The sequence below is a fragment of the Bufo gargarizans genome, chromosome 11 (assembly GCF_014858855.1).
Source record: "Bufo gargarizans isolate SCDJY-AF-19 chromosome 11, ASM1485885v1, whole genome shotgun sequence".
Taxonomy (NCBI): Eukaryota; Metazoa; Chordata; class Amphibia; order Anura; family Bufonidae; genus Bufo; species Bufo gargarizans.
Window position 1 is genome coordinate 82977868 of NC_058090.1, and position 13491 is coordinate 82991358.

General features: G+C 45.2%; 1 protein-coding gene across 3 annotated transcripts in view; it reads left to right on the forward strand.

The window, feature by feature from the left end:
- The window catches only part of LOC122921787 (jeltraxin-like), a 34121-nt gene that overhangs the window by 17580 nt on the left and 3050 nt on the right, over positions 1-13491 (forward strand). The gene's annotated exons all lie outside the window — the stretch shown is intronic.

The following is a 13491-nucleotide window of genomic DNA, read 5'->3' on the forward strand; positions in this document are numbered from 1 at the left end:
AAAGATAAATCATTTCAGAACTTTTTCCACCTTTAATGTGACCTATAAACTGTACAACTCAATTGAAAAACAAACCGAAATCTTTTAGGTAGAGGGAAGAAAACTAAAATAATGTGGTTGCAGAAATGGGGAGGGTGCAACTGCCCTGGGGGAAAAAATGGTTAGACGGCTGGAGGAGCTTTTAAACTAGGATCTGGGGGGAGGTTGGGGGTTTATACTAGTAAGGGGGTAGATAGTGTAGATACGGAGTGGGATATAGGAGGGGAGGGTTGGAGTTAGTGAGGAAAGTAGGGAGAAGACTGGGCAGAACTATACACCAATGAAAAATAGAACTGCTGGTAACAAGAACCTGTTACATACAAACATCAACTGAGGTAACCCAAAAATCCCAGATATTCATTTTACAGGTAAAAGTATTTAAAAATGTATTTTCACAAATGCCAGAAGTCTAGCTAGCAAAATGGGGGAGCTGGAGGCTATGGTACTAGAAGAACACATAGATGTAGTTGGTGTGGCTGAGACATGGTTGGACTCTTCACATGACTGGGCTGTTAATATTGAGGGTTTTACACTATTTAGGAAAGATATGGTCAATAGAAAAGGCGGTGGCGTGTGCCTGTATGTGAGGAGTGATCTGAAGACAAGTGTGAAAGAGGCAATTGTGGGTGCGGATGGTGAGTAGGGGAAACCTTATGGGTGGAGGTTCAAACGGATATAAACACTGAGAAAATAATACTTGGTTTAATCTATAGACCCCCTAACATCACAGAGGAGATAGAAACGCAACTGTATAACAAAATAGAGCGGGCTGAACAGGCTGGTACAGTGGTCATAATGAGAGATTTGAACTTCCCAGACATTGACTTGGGTCATGGTTCTGCCTCAACCGTAAAGGGGAGAAAATTCCTCATCTTGCTGCAGGACCACTTTATGGTCCAGTTTGTAGAAGCTCCCACTAGGGGCGATGCTCTGTTGGATCTGGTAATTTCTAATAATGCAGAGCTTGTTGGTAATGTTACTGTTTGAGAAACACTAGGTAATAGTGACCAAGATATAATTATATTCTCCTTAAACTATAAGAAGCAAACTCTGTCAGGCAGAGCAAAGACACTGATTTCAAAAAGGCTAATTTCCCTGGGTTGAGGGGCAGCATTTCAGGTCATAGACTGGGTGCAGCTACTGTCACATAATAATACAGAGGATAAATGGGAGAGCTTTAAATCCACATTGAGTAATTGCACAAAAAAATGTTATTCCTTCAAGTAACAAGTATAAACAGCTAAAATGAAACCCCCCATGGCTGATAGCTACTATAGAAAGGGTAATAAAAGACAAAAAAAGGGCATTTAAAAAATACAAATCTGAGCGGTCAGCTGTAGCGTTTGAAGATTACAAAGGGCTTAATAAAATCTGTAAAAAGAAGATAAAATTAGCAAAATTCCAAATGAACAGCAGGTGGCAAAAGAGAGCAAAACAAATCCCCAAAAATTATTTAAATATATAAATGCTAAAAAACCAAGGTCCGAGCAGGTAGGTCTCCTAAATAACTAGTCACTGAAGATAAGGAAAAGGCAGAGTTACAGTGGATATAAAAAGTCTACACACCCCTGTTAAAATGTCAGGTTTCTGTTAAGTAAAAAAAATGAGACAAAGATAAATCATTTCAGAACTGTTTCCACCTTTAATGTGACCTATAAACTGTACCACTCAATTGAAAAACAAACTGAAATCTTTTAGGTAGAGGAAAGAAAAAATATAAAAATAAAATAATATGGTTGCATAAGTGTGCAAACACTTAAACTAATACTTTGTTGAAGCACCTTTTTATTGTATTACATCACTCAGTCTTTTTGGGTATGAGTCTATCAGCATGGCACATTTTGACTTGGCAAGTTTTGCCCACTGTTCTTTGCAAAAACACTCCAAATCTGTCAGATTGCGAGGGCATCTCCTGGGCACAGCCCTCTTCAGATCACCCCACAGATTTTCATTCGGATTCAGGTCTGGGCTCTGGCTGGGCCATTCCAAAACTTTAATCTTCTTCTGGTGAAGCCATTCCTTTGTTGATTTGGATGTATGCTTTGGGTCGTTGTCATGCTGAAAGATCAAGCTCCTCTTCATGTTCAGCTTTCTAGCAGAAGCCTGAAGATTTTGTGCCAATATTGACCGGTATTTGGAACTGTTCACAATTCCCTCTAGCTTAACTAAGGCCCCAGTTCCAGCTGAAAAAAAACAGCCCCTTGGCATGATGCTGCCACCACCATGCTTCACTGTGGGGATGGTGTTCTTTTGGTGATGTGCAGTGTTGTTTTTGCGCCAAACATATCTTTTGGAATTATGGCCAAAAAGTTCAACCTTTGTTTTATCAGACCATAACACCTTTTCCCACATGCTTTTGAGAGACTTCAGATGTGTTTTTTGCAAAATGTAGCCTGGCTTGGATGTTTTTCTTCGTAAGAAAAGGCTTTTGTCTTGCTACTCTACCCTATAGACCAGACATATGAAGAATACAGGAGATTGTTGTCACATGTACCACACAGCCAGTACTGGCCAGATATTCCTGCAGTTCCTTAGTGTTGCTGTAGGCCTCTTGGTAGCCTCCCAGACCAGTATTCTTCTCGGAGGGACGTCCAGTTCTTGGTAATGTCACTGTTGTGCAATATTTTCTCCACTTGATGATAACTGTTTTCACTGTGTTCCATGGTATATCTAATGCCTTGGAAATTCTTTTGTATCCTTCTGACTGATACCTTTTAACAATGAGATCACTCTGATGCTTTGGAAGCTCTCTGTGGACCATGGGTTTTGCTGTGGGATGCGACTAAGAAAATTTCAGGAAAGACCAACTAGAGCAGCTGAACTTTATTTGGGGTTAATCAGAGGCACTGTCATGATGGGGAGTGGGGGAAACCCCCCACCTTACAATGTCAGGTATAATGGGGAAGCAGCTTGGCCAGGATACCGGAATCAGGGAGCAGGTCTCCTCCTAAAGAGTCCCTAATCCTCGCCCTAACTCCTCATCGTATGAGCGGACCTGGATGGTAGGACAGCTCATACCCAGGATACCTAGGACCCTGCGTCGCCCTGATAATCCCTCACATAGGAGCAGGGGAGAGACGACCTGTTCTTTCACGACTCGGATGAACAGGAGTGTCAACCAGCCTAGTTGCAGAGAAATGCCAAGTGGAACAGCAGGTAAGTTTCCAGTGGCGGGGATAACCACTGAACCTAGAACCCAGGAAGGCATGGTAACTTACCCCTGGCAGCTGCTGGACGGCACAACAGAAGACCACACCAAGGTAAACTGGAACCCATAAAAACATACTGCAATCCAAACACCATACAGATGTGGTATGTACTGACACACAGAAACCAGCACTCCAACAACAGCTCACAGACTTGACATTTGGTTCACGCCTCCGGGAAACCATGAGACCCCCTTCCGGAGGCCACAACAGACAAAAAGGGGAACAACTAGCATCCACGCCGGACAGAATAATACACCAAACACTGACCAGACACAGAACAACAACTAGACGAACAACCACCCCAGAAGAAATACCCACACCAAACATAACCACAGGTAAGGTAGGGAAAATTGAGGAGACATAAGGAAGACATTGCTGGAGACATCGATGTCCCACTAGGTGGCCCTCACACTGGAAGATGGAACATCCAGACAAGGAGCATAACTCCAGCACACACCAAGGCTGGAGTACAACTGACTCCTGGCCAAAGGCCACAGGTATAAGAAGCACCTAGTGACCACACCCAATCAGGGGGTTAACCCTTACAGCACCAGACAGGGGAAGGCTACAACTTAAAAGGGGAAGTGCACACACCAGCCACCACGTTGCCACCGGTAACAGCATGCGTGGCAACCATTTCATGGTGCACACAGCCAAAGCCAAGACTGCCACCACATGACATAACACCACCACGTTGCCACCGGCAACTGCAAGCATGGCAGAAGTGTCACAGCGCACACAGCAAAGGCCGTGACACTCCCACCCCTCAAAGCCCCCCCCAACAGAAAAAGGGGAATTCAACAGAACACCCAAAAATCAACAGGGCGGGGGGGTAGGGGAAAGTAACAGGATCAGCGTCAGTGCAAGAAAGTCTCTAAAAGACTGCTGCCAGCCCCTGGAACCACCTAGAAACCAGGCAGCCAGCCACCATACAGCTCAGAGAGACCGCACAGAACGAGAGTCCACCTCAGACCCAGTTCACAAAAGTTCTATGCCAGCATAGTCGCCCTCATAAGTCCCCACATAGGAGCAGGGGGAGAGATGACCTGTTCTTCCATGACTCGGATGAACAGGAGTCTCAACCGGCCTATTTGCAGAGAAATGCCAAGTGGAACAGCAGGTAAATTTCCAGTGGCGGGGATAACCACTGAACCTAGAACCCAGGAAGGCATGGTAACTTACCCCTGGCAGCTGCTGGACAGCACAACAGAAGACCACACCAAGGTAAACTGGCACCCATAAAAACATACTGCAATCCAAACACCAAACAGATGTGCAATGAGCAGGACCGTGGTACGGTTACACGGACGCCAAATTATGCACTGGGTCCGGATATGGGTATATAAGTCTATAGTTTTTGTTTGTGACGCCAATTGCAGCGTGCGCAGGTACAGTCTCAGGGCCCTTTAAGGTGTTGCAACTCACGTACCAGGTTAGGAATGCCAGAGTGGTGTAATGTCTCTGTGTAGCAGTAGGTATAGTGTCAACAGTGTCTCCTACCTGGGTACGGCTGGACTCCTGGATCCTGGCTCACTTGCAATAAATGAGTGTGTTGCTAGTAGGAGTAATTGAGGAACTTGGTAGCAATGAATGAGATCCAGACTTGAAATATAATTCAACTTGTCTTAACTGGAGGCAGCATTAATCCATATGAGGTACAGCAATAGTCTTGGCAATGTATGGCAGGGATCAATATCTCTTCTTCTTCTATCATGTGCCTGGAGCTCTCTTGCAGGAATAGTCGTCTGCTTATGGCTCTGTAATTTGTGGCAGGAATCTATCTTCTGCTTTGTCTATCTTCTGCTGTATATAGGACTGACTAGCTGAGGAGGAATTTGGCTTCTCCTGGTCTCTGGATTGTACTCACAGTTATGCTCACAGGGAATGGTTCGTCCTGGAGTTCTGTAGATGGCTGCTTGCTTGTCACCAGTTGAGGCTGAAGGGCTCTATGGAGACAAGATCCTGGTTTGGGATCCCTATTTCTGGGAGCTCCTACCAGCACAGCCTTCCCCTAGCCGGGGTGGCTGGCACACTAACTGAACTTCCTTCCCCACCCCATGAGGCAGGACATGGGCGAGCCCACTCTGCTCAAAGAGGGGGGAGAAACTGGAATGAACAATTCCAGTCTAGATATGCTAAACTATAACTAAGGCCCTGCTAAACACATTGCTGCCACCTGCTGGTGTACATGGAAATTACAGCAAATTACATTTAAACAAGGCTTTGAAAATGCACATTTGTGAGAATGTGATGTTAAATTACACAGGGTGACAATGCAAATACACTTAACAGGTTGTAGCGGGGTAAAAGAGTTTCGTAACATAACTCTGGGATGTTACAGATGCAGTATGTACTGACAAACAGGAACCAGCACTCCAGCAACAGCTCACAGACTTGACATTTGGTTCACCCCTCCGGGAAACCATGAGACCCCTTCTGGAGGCCACGACAGACAAACAGGGGAACATCTAGCATCCATGCCGGACAGAATAATACACCAAACACTGACCAGACACAGAACAACAACTAGACGAACAACCACCCTAGAACATATACCCACACCAAACATAACCACAGGTAATGTAGGGAAAATGGAGGAGACATAAGGAAGACATCGATGTCCCACTAGGTGGCCCTCACACTGGAAGATGGAACATCCAGACAAGGAGCATAACGCCAGCACACATCAAGGCTGGAGTACAACTGACTCTTGGCCAAAGGCCACAGGTATAAGAAGCACCTATTGACCACACCCAATCAGGGGGTTAACCCTTACGGCACCAGACAGGGGAAGGCTACAACTTAAAGGGGAAGTGCACACACCAGCCACCACGTTGCCACCGGCAACAGCATGCATTGCAACCATGTCACGGCGCACAAAGCCATCTAAAAGATTTCAGTTTGTTTTTTAATTGAGTTGTACAGTTTATAGGTCACATTAAAGGTGGAAAATGTTTTATTTTTGTCTCATTTTTTACAGCACAGAAACCTGACATTTTAACAGGGGTGTGTAGACTTTTTATATCCACTGTATGTTCATCAAGCTCAATAAAGGGATGGGCGGGGATGTGCATAAGGACCAACCCACCATGGGACAGTGGTACCATCTTTTGTGAAGATGAGTAGTACAGTTCCGCTCCAGACTTATATAGTTACGACTGAAAACAGAGATATGTCTATGAAGCTCAACCTAAAGATACAAAAAGCTAGACTAAAGGTTAATTTCCTTGATAATCCTTGGATCATATGTCCAGTTACTTTTAATCTACCCCTATGTTCCATGCATTGCTTCTGGTGCCCTGTGGTACCCAGTCCTGTACGGTTTTTAGCTTCTACATAGTTGTAGTCATGACCTAAGACCATAAAAAGCTATTGTTAAAGTGTCTTGTCTCAGATGACCCAGTGGAACAATCCAGGATCCTTGGTCAATATCTGGGCCCTTGAAAGCTTGAGTTTTATTGTGGCGCCCCGGCTGCCCATTGCATGATCATCTACAGAACTTCTCGAGAACCAGTAATTTTCTCAATTTACAACATCTTCAGAGTGTCTTTTCCCTGGTGTCCTAATTTTCACTGAACTCTCCCTGATCACCTCGTTCAGTCAGTTCTATGTCCTATCTTTGGTTACCTGTGTTCAAAGTCTAAGTAACCCAATATTCAAAACTCCAGTGACCCTTGGATGTCATGTCCTGTCTTCAGTTGCTAATATTGTATATTTTTCAGTGCTTTGTGTCCTTCCTTGATTCAATGGTTTTCTGACCCTTTGTAATACTTTTCTAATCTTCTGAGAAATAAATTCCTTTAGATTCCAGCATCACCTTTTGGTGCCCCCTGTTTTTCCATGTAAAATACGTTGTAAAATACGTTGTAAAATACCTTGGTGGTAAGTTCTTGTAAGATCGGTGCAGTGGAAATGTAGTTTGAAGGATCAGGCCAAAAGTAAAAGTATAGTAGTCTCTATTTATTTAGTGCAATATAACTTGTGGCACATCCAGCAGTATTAAGTACAAAGTGTAGTTTTGGCTCGCTTTGCTGTCTACTCTAAAACTCTTCCTCCTGGCAGGAAGTAGGAACAGTCCATTCCTACCAAGAGGGGAAGAACATAACAGTTAGCCCTGTTCCTGCCAACCATTGCCAATAGTGTTGAGCAAATCGAGCTTTGGATCCACAATCCGAAGTCAATTCGTTCAATAACTTTTTTTAATGAGATACGGAGACCTGTCTCCGTACAGCATTAAAATGTATGTTCGAAGTCATGCAAGACTTCAGAGAATAACTTCGGCCTTTGATTATTCAACTATAAAAACATTTTAAAACAGGAATCCGAAGTGGGCTTCAGAAACAGCTGGTACCTCAGGCTGGACTGTTGCACCACTCTCACAAGTATCCCCAGGAACTATTCTTCTCACATACACCAGGACAGGAACAGCTCTACAACAACATCTACAACAATAACAATAATATAATAACATCTCTGACCGGAGGACCAGCACAACCTACTCCTGTAACCACAGGTCCTTCAACCACTTCTCCTTACAACTGTAGGTTATGTCTAGTGGTTAAAGGGAATGGCCACTTTCTGACTACTTGTGACTAGGGTTGAGCGAACCCGAACTGTAAAGTTCGGGTTCATACCGAACTTTAGGATTTTTGGACCCTATTCCGTAAAAGTTCGGGTTCGTTGTTCGGCGCTTTCTTGGTGCTTTTTGAAAGGCTGCAGAGCAGCCAATCAACAAGCGGTTAACTGTCTGACCTTAGAAGCCATCACAGCCATGCCTACTAAGCTGGAGTCACGTAGCGCTGCACGTCACTCTGCTGTTACAAGTGTAGGGAGAATAGGAGAGAATCTAACTTAGCGATCTACAGATAAATAGTTGTGTGGGTGCAGGACACAATCGTTTTACCCTGCCCTAAGCTCATTGACCCAAAAAAATAATAACTTTTATAATTCTGTTAGTTAGGTAGGTGGTGGCGGCGGCCATTTTATGCAAGCTCAGTGCACCAGCACTGCATCTGAGCTTTTGGGATTTTTGGCAAACTGGAACATCTGGACTAGGCAGTGTGCAATTTAAGGTAGAAATGCACCTATCATTTTCTGGGGTTTGAAAAACGCACTTTTTTTTTCAAAAAACTGTATTTCCAGATCTGCAAGTGTTAAATTCAAGTTTAATATATACAGCTTTCATATTCTGTTACCAAAAAAAAGACTTTTTTGGCAATCTACAACATCTGTATTAGTCAGTGTGCAATTTAAGCTAGAAATGCACCCATCATTTTCTGGGGTTTGAAAAACACACTTTTTTGACAAAAACACTATTTTCAGGCCTTGCAGCATCAGCACATGTGAAATTACAGGCTTATATACTGCTGTCAAATTCAGTTGTTAAACAAACACTTGTTTGGACACCAAAAATTTAGTTGGCAGCCTTTGATGCAGATGTCATTGTGAGATACACCCTTAATACATTTGGGTTACATTCAGAGATTTTTAATATTGCCATTTGGTGCACCAATATTGAATTCAGGCCTACACGGGTTCAGGCCCTGTGAGATACCCCCTCTACATACAGGGGTTTGAATCAGGCATTTGAAATACAGCCATTTGAAATACAGCCATTTAGGGCAAATAAATATTTAGTTCAGGCCTACACTGGTTCAGGCCCTGTGAGATACCCCCTCTACTTACAGGGGTTTGATTCAGGGATTTGAAATACAGCCATTTGAAATACAGCTATTTTGGGCAAAGAAATATTTACTTCAGGCCTACACTGGTTCAGACCGTGTGAGATACTCCCTCTACAAACAGGGGTTTGAATCAGGCATTTGAAATACAGCCATTTAGGGCAAATAAATATTTAGTTTAGGCCTACACTGGTTCAGACTGTGTGAGATACCCCCTCTACATACAGGGGTTTGAATCAGGCATTTGAAATACAGCCATTTTGGGCCAAGAAATATTTACTTCAGGCCTACACTGGTTCAGACCGTGGGAGATACCCCCTCTACATACAGGGGTTTGAATCAGGCATTTGAAATACAGCCATTTAGGGCAAATAAATATTTAGTTCAGGCCTACACTGGTTCAGACTGTGTGAGATACCCCCTCTACATACAGGGGTTTGAATCAGGCATTTGAAATACAGCCATTTGAAATACAGCCATTTTGGGCCAAGAAATATTTACTTCAGGCCGACATTGGTTCAGGCCCTGTGAGATACTCCCTCTACATACAGGGGTTTAATTCAGGGATTTGAAATACAGCCATTTTGGGCAAAGAAATATTTACTTCAGGCCTACACTGGTTCAGACCGTGTGAGATACCCCCTCTACATACAGGGGTTTGAATCAGGCATTTGAAATATAGCCATTTGAAATACACCCATTTTGGGCAAAGAAATATTTAGTTCAGGCCTACACTGGTTCAGATCGTGTGAGATACTCCCTCTACAAACAGGGGGTTTGAATCAGGCATTTGAAATACAGCCATTTAGGGCAAATAAATATTTAGTTCAGGCCTACACTGGTTCAGACTGTGTGAGATACCCCCTCTACATACAGGGGTTTGAATCAGGCATTTGAAATACAGCCATTTTGGGCCAAGAAATATTTACTTCAGGCCTACACTGGTTCAGACCGTAGGAGATACCCCCTCTACATACAGGGGTTTGAATCAGGCATTTGAAATATAGCCATTTGAAATACACCCATTTTGGGCAAAGAAATATTTAGTTCAGGCCTACACTGGTTCATATCGTGTGAGATACCCCCTCTACATACAGGGGTTTGATACAGGGATTTGAAATACAGCCATTTTGGGCAAATAAATATTTACTTTAGGCCTACACTGGTTCAGACCGTGTGAGATCCCCCCTCTACATACAGGGGTTTGATTCAGGGATTTGAAATACAGCCATTTGAAATACAGCCATTTTGGGCAAAGAAATATTTACTTCAGGCCTACACTGGTTCAGACCGTGTGAGATACACCCTTTACATGCTGTCGTTCTATTCTACTATTAATTAAACACCCAATTAGGGCAAGATCCTAAATTTGAAAAATACGAGGAGAGCGTCAAATAAGGGACGTGGCCCAGGTCGTGGTGCTGCTGGTGGAGCTCCTGTTGCAGGGAGAGGACGTGGTCGATCTGTGCCAGCTACACGCACAAGTGAAACCCCTTCCCCAGGTGCGAGTAGGCGACAAAACCTGCAGCGGTATTTGGTTGTGCCTAATGCTGCTCTACGAATGGTGAGGCCTGAACAATTACAGGCGATAGTAGATTGGGTTGCTGACAGTGGATCTAGTTCCTTCACATTGTCTCCAACCCAGTCTCCTGCTGAAAGACCACAGTTGGCACCTGCAGCCGATGTCCATCAGTCTTTCACCTCACCCCCTTGTAAATCAGCCAAGCAGTCTGAGGCCCAAGTCATGCAGCAGTCTCTTTTTGATGACTCTGTTAGCAGGGTTTCCCAGGGCCACCCACCTATCCCTGCCCCAGAAGATGCCCAACCACTTATCTTTCAAGATGAGTACATGGGAGGACCATCGCAGCATGTCTCGGATGATAACGAAACACAGATGCCAACTGCTGTGGCTTTCGAAAGTGTGCAGACCGACAAGGAAGGCAGGGGTGAATACTGTGTGGAAGATGATGTGGAGGACGATGAGGTCCTTGAACCCACATGGAATCAAGGTCATGCGAGTGACCTATGTACTTTGGAGTAAGAGGTGGTGGTCGCACAGAGCCACCTGCACAGCAGAAGAGGGAGCAGGGTGCAAAAGTGGAGCAGCTGTCCTTTAGACAGTACGCCTCCTACTGCCCACCGCAGCAAGGGACCGAGCACACCAAAGCCAGCTCCAAGGAGTTCCCTGGCATGGCAGTTCTTTAGACAATGTGTTGACAACAAGACACAAGTAGTTTGCACGCTGTGCAATCAGAGCCTGAAGCGAGGCATAAACGTTCTCAACCTGAGCACAACCTGCATGACCAGGCATTTAAGTGCAAAGCACGAGCTGCAGTGGAGTAGACACCTCAAATACCAAGAAAGGTCTCTGGCTCCTCCTGCTTCCTCTTCTGCTGCAGTCGCGGCCTCTTCATCCACCTCTGGAGTGACAGTGCCACCTGCCACCACGCAAACAGAGGATCTGCCAGCAACACCAACACCTGCGTCACCAAGCATCTCCACAATGTCCCACGGAAGCGTTCAGCTCTCCATATGCCAAACGCTGGAGAGGGAGAGGGAGAGGAAGTACCCCCTTACCCACCCGCGATTCCTAGCCCTGAATGCCAGCATTTCTAAATTACTGGCCTTTGAAATGCTGTCATTCCGTCTGGTAGAGACGGATAGTTTTAAAGGCCTTATGGCAGTGGCTGTCCCACAGTACGCCGTGCCCAGCCGCCACTACTTTTCAAGGCGAGGCCTTCCCTTCCCTTCACAACCAAGGTGTGCACTGTGCAACGCCATCTGTGGCAAGGTGCCCCTGAATACGGCTACGTGGACCAGTAAGCACGGTCAGGGCCGTTATATCTCCATAACAGGAGTCTACTAATTTGGAAAATAAAAGCCAAATACTTTAATTCATTCACTTAAAAAGGGGAGTTATTTACCCCACAAAAACCACACATTTTAAAACTATCAGGCGGCAATGCAAATTAGTGTGAGAATTTACTTCTCTCTCATTTGTTTGAGAACATATGTGTGTGTACAGGTGGGTGGTTGGTGACAGTATAGCGTAGATGGGATATGCCCTGTTATTTTGTGTCATGGAAGCCTGGGCCCAGGCTCCGGACACCACTACGTTAATTTTCTCTACAATGGCACCAGATAAACCACTACACTAAGTTCATGACACACACAACTGATAGCCCTACTAAGGTCTCCACATTTGCTGCCAGCTGAATCTAAAACAAGCGCCTAACACTAGTCCCCACCCTGGGCGCTTGTTTTAGATTCAGCTGGCAGCAAATGTGGAGACCTTAGTAGGGCTATCAGTTGTGTGTGTCATGAACTTAGTGTAGTGGTTTATCTGGTGCCATTGTAGAGAAAATTAACGTAGTGGTGTCCGGAGCCTGGGCCCAGGCTTCCATGACACAAAATAACAGGGCATATCCCATCTACGCTATACTGTCACCAACCACCCACCTGTACACACACATATGTTCTCAAACAAATGAGAGAGAAGTAAATTCTCACACTAATTTGCATTGCCGCCTGATAGTTTTAAAATGTGTGGTTTTTGTGGGGTAAATAACTCCCCTTTTTAAGTGAATGAATTAAAGTATTTGGCTTTTATTTTCCAAATTAGTAGACTCCTATAGGGACTTTCTTTGGTCTTTTGACCAGTGGTGTATTTCAGGGTCATTATCCCGAGGGTCTTACTAGGGCCCACTTTTGTGTAATCTCCATAACAGCACACTGGGTAAATGCAGTGGCAGCTGGTCCTGAGGCGGATAGCAGTTTAGCGCATGTCCTTCCACCACCGAGGATTGCAGGGCGCTTCAGTTTCTCCTGTTGCTTCCTCCTCCTACTCTGCTTCCTCATCCTCTACCGCCTCCTCATCCAGTCAACGTAACATCTTCACCACCAACTTCAGCACAGCCAGGGGTAAACGACAGCAGGCAGTTTTAAAACTTTTCTGTTTGGGGGACAAACAGGAGTTGTGGGCGGGCCTTGAACAACAGACCGATGAGTGGTTTGTGCTAGTCAGCCTCAAGCCCAGCCTGGTGGTGTGCGATAATGGTCGAAATCTCGTAGCAGCTCTGGGACTAGCCGGTTTGACGCACATCCCTTGCCTGGCGCATGTGCTGAATTTGGTGGTGAAGAGATTACCTAAAAATTACCCCGATATGTCAGAGCTGCTGCATAAAGTGCAGGCCGTCTGTGCGCACTTTCGGCGTTCTCACCCTGCTGCTGCTCGCCTGTCAGCGCTGCAGCGTAACTTCGACCTTCCCGCTCATCGCAACATATGCGACATGCCCACAAGGTGGAACTCCACCTTGCACATACTGGCCAGACTGTGCGAGCAGCAGCAGGCGATAGTGGAGTTTCAGCTGCAGCACGCACGGATGAGTCGCTCGGCAGAACAGCACCACTTCACCACCAATGACTGGGCCTGTGTAAGACCTGTGTTCCTTGTTGCGCTGTTTCGAGTACTCCACCAACATGGCCAGTGCCGATAACGCCGTTCTCAGCGTTACTATCCCACTTCTATGCCTCTTTGAAAAAATGCTCCTGGCGATGATGGA